The sequence below is a fragment of the Rutilus rutilus genome, assembly GCF_951802725.1.
Source record: "Rutilus rutilus genome assembly, chromosome: 6".
Lineage (NCBI taxonomy): Eukaryota > Metazoa > Chordata > Actinopteri > Cypriniformes > Leuciscidae > Rutilus > Rutilus rutilus.
Window position 1 is genome coordinate 15,855,088 of NC_140214.1, and position 11,296 is coordinate 15,866,383.

Sequence of the window (11,296 nt, forward strand, 5' to 3'; positions counted from 1 at the left end):
ATCAACTCCTGATGGATCAAATCAAGTCCCACCATACATTTTATTCCTGTTCTAGAAGCCGTTTCACTCACAATCGGGAAGAAAAGACTATCCTAATTTCATTTCATGCTGACTTTAAGGTTGATTTAAACCACATGTGTCAAACTCCACTGTCCTGCAGAGTTTATCTCCAACCAGCTCCAAAAACACCTGCCTGGAAGTTTCTAGTAATCCTGAAGACCTTGATTAGCTGGATCAGGTGTGTTAATTAGGGTTGAAGCTAAACTCTGCAGGGTTGTGGCCCTCCAGGAGCTGCATGTCATTGCATGCAATCAATAAATTGTGCTATGCAGGCAAGTTATATTAAGTTGTCTAATTAATTAATTTGAAAATATATTAACTACATTGAACTATAAGACAATGATAACATTAAGAATTTTCACACAATGCCAATATAAAATCTCTGATTCAAGGAAACAGTGAAGTTTTTAGGTTAACACACAGGTGTGATTAATGGAGCAATGGCGTCATCTAGTGTTCATTTTTAAGTAAACATATGATTAAAAGCACAGAACTGCAGATTACAATAATGACAATAGGTGTCAGTATGTACTTAGATTTGTCTGGGAGGATGATCTTGCTGTAGGCCCTCTGCTGGAGGCTTCTGTCACTGTCTTCACTTCAGCAGTCCTGCACATTTACTGAGGAATTAGTCCAAACCACTGATGCATGATGACACTATAGAGACCTGTTGATCTGCACAGGACTTCATGAATGTGTTTTGCACATGAATGTGCGTACTTATACAGCATATCATGAAATACTGATGCACATATTATAGACTAATGCTTAAAATAAATACAAACAAAGCATATCTTTGACATTTTTTGTACAAAACACAATGCAGTGCAAAATGGGAATGAATAAATAATGAATTTAAAACCGCAACACAGTTTCTCCTTTATTCACAATTCCACATGTGTGCATCTTGTACTGGTACTTATTTAACTCAAATGAGCAAGATGTTTATCATGAATCACACTTTTCAAGGAAAGCATAAAGGTTAAGCATCGGAAAAAAATTTTTTTACAGTAATGATTAAATCTCTCTTTCTCTTGCAGTGTCTTTTCTGTGATGCACATTTGATGTGCTTTTATGACTAATCACACCCTCTGTTTCAGTTATGAATAATTTTTATGAACAATACAATGAAAGTATAAAGTAGGTGCTACCGTGGAAAAATCCTAATGAAAGAGGAAGTGTGTTTTTTAACAGTATTTAACAGTAAGTACTGTTGGTAAACTAGGCCTACATGATGACAGATTATAAGGTTCATATTGTAGACCAAAGTCGTGCATGTGCTACATTTCTCTCTGTCTCTCTGCAAGCTGCAAAATGTGCAAACATGCATGCATCAGTCTTCCTGTCCTCATTTCTGTCACCCACCCACACACACATGCGCAAACACACACATCCTGTCTTGCTTGCCTCACACAAGAGAAAAACAACCACAGACGTCTGTGACGTAGGCAGGAAGTTAGGCATCATGTCTTATTTCTGCACAGCGCCCGCTTCCTGTGGAAAATAATACTAACCCTTGATTCAAATCATCCCACTTACCTACTTTCAAAATGATGCCAGAGGTTAGCTTTAAGACGTTTAAGGTGACATAAACTGAATTACTGTATATCTAGAACAGTACAGTAACTGTTTTTTAAATCACATTTATTTTACATAATTTATAGTCCGGGTTCTTGCATTATTACAGCACCATCATCATGAAAAATTTATGTTTCTGCATGTAGTAAAATAATTATTATGTGAACTGCACAGTAAGAACAGCATTATATCACCTGCTGCAGTTTTAAACTGTTCACTGCAGTCTTTTAATAGAGCTTATACAGCACTCATGCATTTCATTATATCGTGCAATTAATATTTAGATGCATTCAGGTCAAAGCAACATGCATGTGACAGTCAAAGACACATTGAAGCGTAAAACGTATATTTATTTGAAATGCATTTTCAAAACTGTAAAACATTTTCTGATGTTTTACAACATATAGGGGTGGATAAGATTTTCCATTTGTGTTTTTCTGTTACTTTTGGAAAAAAAGTGTAAGATTTTCCACGTGGTGTTCACCAGTTGCATATTGTTTTAGTTTTGTGCTTTGTACAACTTTTCGTATAATTCAGGTTGCCAGATTTAATGTAGAATCCACCTATATTTAATATGTTTTCAATTAATACCCTTGATTCAAATCACCCTACTAACCTACTTTCAAAATGATGCCAGAGATTAGTTTTAAGACATTTAAGGTGACTTTTAATGATGCAGATACTATTTTTTTATCACTTTTATTTTACATAATTATAAAATAATATAATATAAAATAATATTTTTACTGTTTATACTCTTTTTATCATTACACCACAAAAAATGACTTTACATACAGTAAACATTCATTGATATATGCAACTGAAGGTAATGCTACATAATTAAATACAATTTTCAATTTTAGTTCAAAACCCCTACCTAATCTTAACAGATGAACTTGTCAAAAATAGCTTTAATAAAATAAAAGAATAACTTAATGTTCTGTGTATTTCCCACAAATAAACACTTCAGCTCCAGTTAAACATTATTTTGATATTATCTCTGCAATAATTATCTCTGTTGTGGTATGACATTTTTATTTTTATTTATTTTATTTATTTATTTAATACCATACTAGTCAAGTTAGTAGTAGTCTGTTGCTGTTGTTTAACAACCAAGTTTAATAATTTTGGGTCACACTTTATTTTAAAGTGTCAATGTTACAGTGTAATTACATATTTAAGTACTGAGTAATATTAAACAACTATATGTACTTACTATAGGGTTAGGGTAGGATTAGGGTTTGGTTGAGGGTTAGTTGCATGTAATTATGCATAATTTACTGTTATTACTATGGTAAGTACATGGACACTGTAAAATAAAGTGTTACCCAATTTTGTTTTAAATTGCAGTCTGATTTCTGATAAATTCCTAAACAATAACACATTGCTAACATTTATTACTACGTACTGTAGGACTATTGGCAAACTTTGTTTCACAATTATTTTATTTTTATTTTTATTTTTACTTGCAAAAGCTTTGAAACCCTTAGTCAGTTTCTCATCCTTTCTAATTTCAGATCCAGAAGGGTCAGTTAAGGGCCTTAGAGCAGTCTTATTAATCTTGACTAAATATTAATCAAATATTGCATTATGTCACTAGGTCACTAATAAAGCTTGCATTTAAATAGATGTCAATTTGTTTAAAGTTGAATAAATTAGAGGACAACATTGTGACAAAGTTGTCACTTGATCAAAGGTGGTTCTTGGCCAACAGAGTAATCATTGTCCTGCCCCTAAAATGTCTCTTCACATTGGACGTTTTTTTTTTTTTTTTTTTTTGCAAAAGGCGTCATCCTGACCTCATGTACAGTATTTAAGGTCACAAGGCTGTAGTGCTCACCTCTGTGTGCTAATGGGGTAGACCTTGTATGAGAATGACAACAGAATAATGGAACTTGAGTCACAATGTTGATCTGTCTTTATTCAGAGGACTATATCTTCATCCGCTATACTTAATGAGGATAGCCTATAAAACATATCTGGACTTTATTACAAAAAAAAAAAAAAATTTAAAAATACACACACACTTAAAAATAAAGGTTATTTATTGGCATTGAAGAACCTTTAACATCCGTGGAACTTTTCCATTGCACAAAAAGTTCTTTGAAAGATCACTGAAAAGTAATTTGGGGAACCAAAAATGCTACATTAATAAAATGTTATTGTCATAAACTCGTTTAAAAACGCAGACCACAATTTTAAACTTCTTTTAGAATGCTGTACAATGCAAACAAATATAGACAAAAATATGAGATTGCATAAATAGGCTTTACCAACCTTTAATCCATTAAGAACCTGCTCATACCTTGCGAGATGATGATAATAATAATATATTTATACATTTAAATGTTAATATTTATTTTTGCAGATAAAAGATAAGATGACACAGAAAAACATCCACAGGAAGTGTGAGTGATTTTGTTTGCGTGGAAAACAGGTGTTGTGGATGTGGGGTTTACAGGCTTAGATCTGACAGCTGGTCTATCTCGAGAGCTCGGTTTTCCGCTTCACACAGCTCTGGTTTTTAACCATGGAAAACACAACACACTTCCCGGATGATGTGGATAAGTTTAGAAATTTGGGCGTGTGCTTTATTTGCCCGTTATTTACAGATGTTGCTTTTAAAAATGTGTTTTACACACATGCTTAGTACTTGTGGTTTTTCAGTACACCCCCAAAATTGTGGTAACTTTCACATTTAACTTGTAAACATTGACACTTTATATTTTTTAAAGACATTAACAATTATACATTGTGCTGTTGCATAATACAGTGTGTATAAATGTTAACACACTATTCCAGCTACGTATAAGTCACAAAATCCCATGCAAAATTCAAAATAAGTCTGATGCTGAATGTGAAACCTGTTCTCAACACACCAATATAGCCAAAACATATGCAAGGGTAACACTTTATTTTGATTGTCCACTTTAGACATTCTACTAACTACAGTATAAGTAACTTAATGTCAACTATCAGTCATTACATTATTAGTAGACTGTCTGCTTAATGTCTGCTAACACTTTATTTTGATGGTCCCCGAACAGACATTATACTGACTTCTTTGCAAGCACACGTCAACTTCTTTTACTAAATAACCTAACAGTCTATTAATACTCTAATGGGAGTTAGTTGACATGGACTGTAGTTGCAAAGTTACTTAGATTGTCTAAAGTGAACCATCGAAATGCAAGGCCCAGGGCATTGGTCTTAGAATATTGAGAACATATTTACTCTAGATCTGTCAATTTTTACAAGAATCCTTCAAATATTTGTAAAAAATATTTTTCATAAAAAGGATGTATTTAGGATGTTTTCCCATAGGTGAATGCTACTCTATTTATGACCAAAGTGTTCTTCACAAGTAAGACTCAAGATCATACATCCAAAATGAAATAATGCTACACAAATTCTACAAAATGAAATATAATTTTAAATATGAGTTGAATATTCATATAAATATTATATTTTAAAACAGGCAAAACCCCCTTAAGTCAATTGGACCTGTCAAAAAAATTAAAAATAAGTTGAAAGATCAAGAGAGCAGAGTATCATAATATCCTTCTGTTTTTATGAGCAAATCACTACAACTCCAGTTAAACATTTGTCTTCTATTATCACTTTACATTTATTTTTGTTGTGATTATGTAACGTTTACCCATTAAGACGAAATTACCCATATCACTTCCAATCGGAAGTGAGCATCCCTATGCCCTACTCACTCGAAAGGGCAGAGCCCTTGAAGTGGGGACTTTGGAATGACTTGTGTCATAATGTACTGTAGCCATTTGTGATGCACTTGGTGAAGGAAGGAATTAAAAACAATGTAATATCCTCATTATCTTCACCTGGAATGTTACCATGACATGGATGTGTGTGGTGTCCATCAGCCCGTTAGATGTTGTTCATAGAACAGGAATTGCTTATTATTGCTTGAAGACTAAAATGTTATTGTTATATATTATTTTCAGTATTATTATTCTTTAATAGTATTAATAATCAGTTGTGTTATGTATTTAGTGAACCAGAATGTGCATGAAAATGTGTGTGAGAATTACATGGAGAGACATGGGATGAGTTTTTTTAACCGAATATATATGCAATATAGCAAATGTTCTCCGCTGATGCATATGTCGACTGAAGTATTCTCTATAAGGAATGAGGATTGTGTAGCATGATGAAACATCGATTTTAAACATGAACACTACATTGTAAGGATAATATAAGTTCCTTTGGTCAGCATATAAACGCCAACCTTTCTTATCGCTACTTTGTCAAAAAATAATTGTTACTTTTTCAAAAAGAATGGCTAATTTTTGCAAAATGAATCACTAATTTTTCCATAAAAAATCTTACTCCTAAAAAGAATAGATACTTTTCAAAAATAAACGCTACTTTTCTCAAAAATAATCGCTATCCTAAAATGAATCACTACTTTTTCTAAAAGAATCATTATTTTTCCTAAAATGAATCGCTACTTTTCCTAAAATGAATCGCTACTTTTTCCAAAATGAATCGCTACATGTATTCAAAAAGAATCTATACGTATATTCAAAACTAATAGCTACATCCATCCGAACCGCATAACTAAAGCTAAATATCAGTCAGCCTGAAGGGGAACATCACTCCAATGCTAATACTTTTGTTTTATTTTAATTAATTGAGTTAGTTAGTTGTTTTTTACCTAAAATTGTATATGTTTTGTGTGGCAATGAAACCTCCCATCCGTATTCGTCACAACAGGTCTCCTGCAGCCACCTATATTCATCAGCATGTGGCCATGCAGGGAAGGCCCCACCACTAGTCCCATGTGAAGGGACTCTAGAAGAGACTTAAAACCTGTTACACCTTTCAGCCATAATTAGTGCTATTGTATAAGTGCACAATTCAGTGTGAGCCATAATTGGGTCATTCATAAAATATGGCCTACACATTTCACTTGAATTTTCTGTCATGAAAAGCTTTCAAATATTCAAGAAACCCCCTATATAAGACATAATTAACCTAACATCTAATTAAACATATATATTTTTTATTTATTTGCTTGTTTGTAGCTATTCCTTTAGTGCTAAAACTGAGTGCACAAAAACAAGACTAAAATAAGCAATTATTAATATAAATAATTTTAAAAGAATGCTTGTCCCTCAATTTCATGTAAGTAGTTGTATCAAAATCTTGTAATTTGAAAATACAGAAAAATAATTGTATCATAGGCTACATATAGGCCTATACATATGAAAAATATACATATACCAAGGTCAAAGTTCAGAGGAAGAAGACACTTTTCAAATGTTCTGTGTTTTTTTTTACACAAATCATTGGTGTTTTTATTTGAAGAAAAAAATGGCGGTAATGCGCAACAAACTTCCATTTTTTTCTTTAAAACAGGTCAAATCGCTTCCGGTTCTCAGGTCTTATGGGCTCCGCTCTAATATAGAGCCGTTTTACTCAAGATACCTTCAAAGGAGTGAGCAAAGATAAGCATAAGTGATATCCATAGCATATGCAGATTATTATCTACAAGTTTTTTTTATTTTCTTCTCCTCACTAATATTTAAGCAAAAAAAACAAAACAAAAAAAACCTCCAACAATAAAAAGAACTAGCTAGGTTAGCTGATTACCTTAAAAGTCCATAGATATTGCTGTCAGTTCGTACTGATAACACGACAAGCGGGTGCAATGAGACCTGTTTTCCTGTTTGTTCATGTCACGATCGGCATATAAAGCCTATTATTCAGAGATATCATTTAGACTGATCAATGATGCTTTCGTTTTGATCAGATTGACATAGCCTACTTGTGAGTTAAGCAGATACACTGATTAGATGCATGGATGGAATGAGTGAAAGTGAGTCGAAAGAGAAAATATTCCAAATTAGTTCATGAATTGACAGCTTGACTTGGAAAAAAGTGTCTGAGGGTAACTAATATTTGGTTGATCATGTGATCATGCGAGTTCCTCATGGAGTGGTACTCTACATGTAAAATAAAACAGCTTTTAAACATATTTTTCAAAAGTAGCCTACAGTTTTTTTATGTGTAAAATGTTTTTGAGGGAAAATTGCTAAGTGAACCAACATCCACCAAATGCAAGTAAAATGTCAGACACATTTTAAACGACAATTTAAATTAGACAATTTAGAATCCATATTTCGAGTTCAGTGCAGGTAGAGTAAATCAGCAACAGGTTGTTTATCTTTTTAAGCATTGAATAAAAGAAAAAATTACAAGTCATGACAGAAGATCATGAAGTATCTCAGTCCTGAACACTCTACATTTTAATTTTAAATTAAAATACATAGCATAGCACATTAGTCTCTATATATTTGAAATTATTTATTTTAATGTGTGTATTTTAATTCTGCATTTTAATTCATTAGATGTAATATGACAGTAGATAACAAAAAACAAGGTGAAAAGGTGTCCTAGTTTACATTAGTTATGACTAGAGGAATAAACAATGAAGGTGTCAGGTGGCCAGGATGTATGGGTTTCACTCATTTCCATCCTAGATACATGTAGGTCGATTAGGTCAAATCTGTGTTTTTATTGTGAGTGTCATGAACTAGGGCTTAAACAAAATAAGAAAGTGAAATAACGTTGTAGTGTAGAACTGGACCAAGGGCACTGTTTCAGAGAGTACAAGCCATTGTTGGGCCTTCCTGATCATTGAAACCAAATTCCTGTCCTGATAATACCTAAACATTGATATATCTAAAAGAATATATCCATAGAACAAAGTATTTCTAATTGTGGATGTTTTTTAGAAGTCAAAAATAATTTTATATTCAAGATTGTTGTCTCCAGCCAGCTGACTTCCTCTCGATATGTGGTTTTGTTACCATTTGAAATTAGGTCAACAACCAAGTGTGATCTCATCTGCAAACTCAGAAAAAAGTGAGATGCATAGTCATTAGTATAAAGGAAGTCATGCATGAGAAACTGAGCACATTTGTCTGCGCACTACTAAAATTGAGAAAATCATGTGTAGTTAAAGTAAAAACAAATTAAAAATACAAATAATTATATGTACAGCATGTGAGAGCTCCACCAAGTGATATAAGAAAGGAAGACCTTTATGTTTACTTAATTTTTTTTTAGTTATGGCAGTGCTTGGTATATTTGAATGTGCTATTTGGTCTTGTACAGTGAGACTGTGTTGTAAATGTGTTGCAGTACCAGGTGACTTTAGCATTATACTGAGCAACAGCATTAACTCAGGAGCAAAAACACTGGCTAAGAGCCAAATAGCATGTCTTTTTGTGCATGGTCAAATTCCTGAATGTCTTAATAATGAATTGCTTGGTCAATTTACTTAAGTCAATTTCTTGTCAAAACCTAATTTTATTCTGTTCAATCCACTTACATTTATAATGTTACATTGAAAAAAAAATAGAAAAAATAAGGACATTTTGTACATAAATTACACGTATGGAATTAAGTAAAATCTACTTAACTATGTTATGTAAAATTAACAAAGAGAATAAGTCAAATGAACTTGGTCAATTAGAGTTTGAGTAATTTTTCATTTTAACTTGCTCATTCAGTTTACTTTGCAACACTCTGTTTCAAGTACAGTACATTTTACTCACTTATTGTTTGTAAATTGTATTCAAACAATGTAGTGCTGAATTAAGCCATGATTGTGAAGTGTATGGTTATAAACATTTTAGTAAACAACACAATAGATTTACACTTTGTAACATATCTCAACATATCTCATAGGTAATGAACCGAACACAGAGACCTCAAAACTTAACGATAACGGTAAAACGGTACAATAACGGTAACATTCAAGGGATATAGTTTTTGACCATGAATGGGTAATTTTGAGTAGAAAATGAACTCCAGATGTCACAGAACAGCAAGTTACTAAACCTAACAGCAAATACAAAAAATTTTTTTTACAAATGCAACCTTATTTATTATTCATGCCCATTCATGCCATGATGGGAACATCAATATCAGAAAATTGAGTAGGTTTAACTAAATCTTGTAACTTTGATACTTACTCAAGGAATCAGTGTAAACATAAACAATTTCAAGTAAAATACACTGTGTAGTCGAAACACGTAGATCTACGCATTTTTTATGATTTAGCCCACAAATTGAAGGTTTTTTACCTCACCACGTGAGTGAATTGGAGTATTAAGTCTTCATAATATAAATTACTTTTTATAAATCTTTGTCCTCTTCACCAGTAAGCTGCTGTGTGGTGGGCGTTCTGGTGCAATATGGCTGCTGTCGGATCATCCAGGTGGATGCCGCACATTGGTGATGGTTGAGGAGATTCCCACTTCCATTATGTGAAGCGCTTTGAATGCTAAGAAAAGCACTGTATAAATATAACGAATTATTTTAATTCTTGCCTGAACTAACTAATTCAATGTAGAATGTTTGTTTTTTGTAGTATTTAGGCCTACTGCACAGAATAATTATTATCAGTGTACATAAAAATGAATAAATAAATAAAATAAGGAACACTGTAGCATTTTGCATGATGCTGTGTAATATTGCTGGTTAGGCTCAAAGATATGTTTGTTCAATTAAATTAATTGAGGTTAATTTAATTGAACAAACATATCTTTGAGCCTAACCAGCAATATTACACAGCATCATGCAAAATGCTACAGTGTTCCTTATTTTATTTTATTTAGGAGTTTTTTTTAACACAATTTAGGTTTGTACAACAAGACTGAACAAGTCCATACAAACAATTATTTTTTGTTAATTTAATACACACACACACACACACACACACACACACACACACACACACACACACACACACACACACGCACGTCCTAGTCCTGGACTTAAATGCATTTTTGAGCTGTTTTAACTGAAAGTTGCACTGACATATCTTAAAATCTGTCACTGACATTTTTTTGTCTTAAGATGAAATACAAAATAATAATTCTAAGGCATGTTTATAAAAGCTACTTAAATGCCCTAATTTAACTAAGGCCTAGTTTCTGAGAAACCGGGCCTAAAAGTGTTAAATGTGCAGTTATTTTGGAGAGTTAGAAGAATTCATGTTGTTTATTTTATGTGGTTACCATTTTGCAGAAGAGTGGAGATTATGAATCGGGTGTGGGTGGCTGCAGTTTAGCTTCTGTTGTGTATTGTTGTGTATTGCATTCACTTAATGAGAAATAACTGAGACGATTACAGAAACCTTATAATTACTTGCTCATTCCATACATACTGTAAGTTAAACTATATTTAGCATGCTGTCATTTTACTTTACTTTAAGTACTAACTGGCACACTCAAAAATAGTTCTTTGGTTTCATTTGATTCAGCTATGGCCAGTGGTTCCACATTGCAAATGTGTTTTCTTAACATAAAGTTAAGAAACTTAAAATAAAATCACAAATCAAGTACCATTTTCAGTACACCTTGTAAGTGTTTCATCTATACTTGCATTTCATTTTAAGTCATTGCTTTTCATAGTAACATAAACCATATAATTTAAATCTGTTCTCATTCATTGTAATATGACTTTCATTTTCTGATCTTGATGGATAAAGGATAATCAACATTTAGTATATACATTTTCCACTGCTTTGATTTTGTAAAGTATTGCAGTGCTGCTGGGTACCCAGAATGCTTTGCGACTCAGTGAGTTCTGAGTTTTGAATCTGAATACTCAGGGT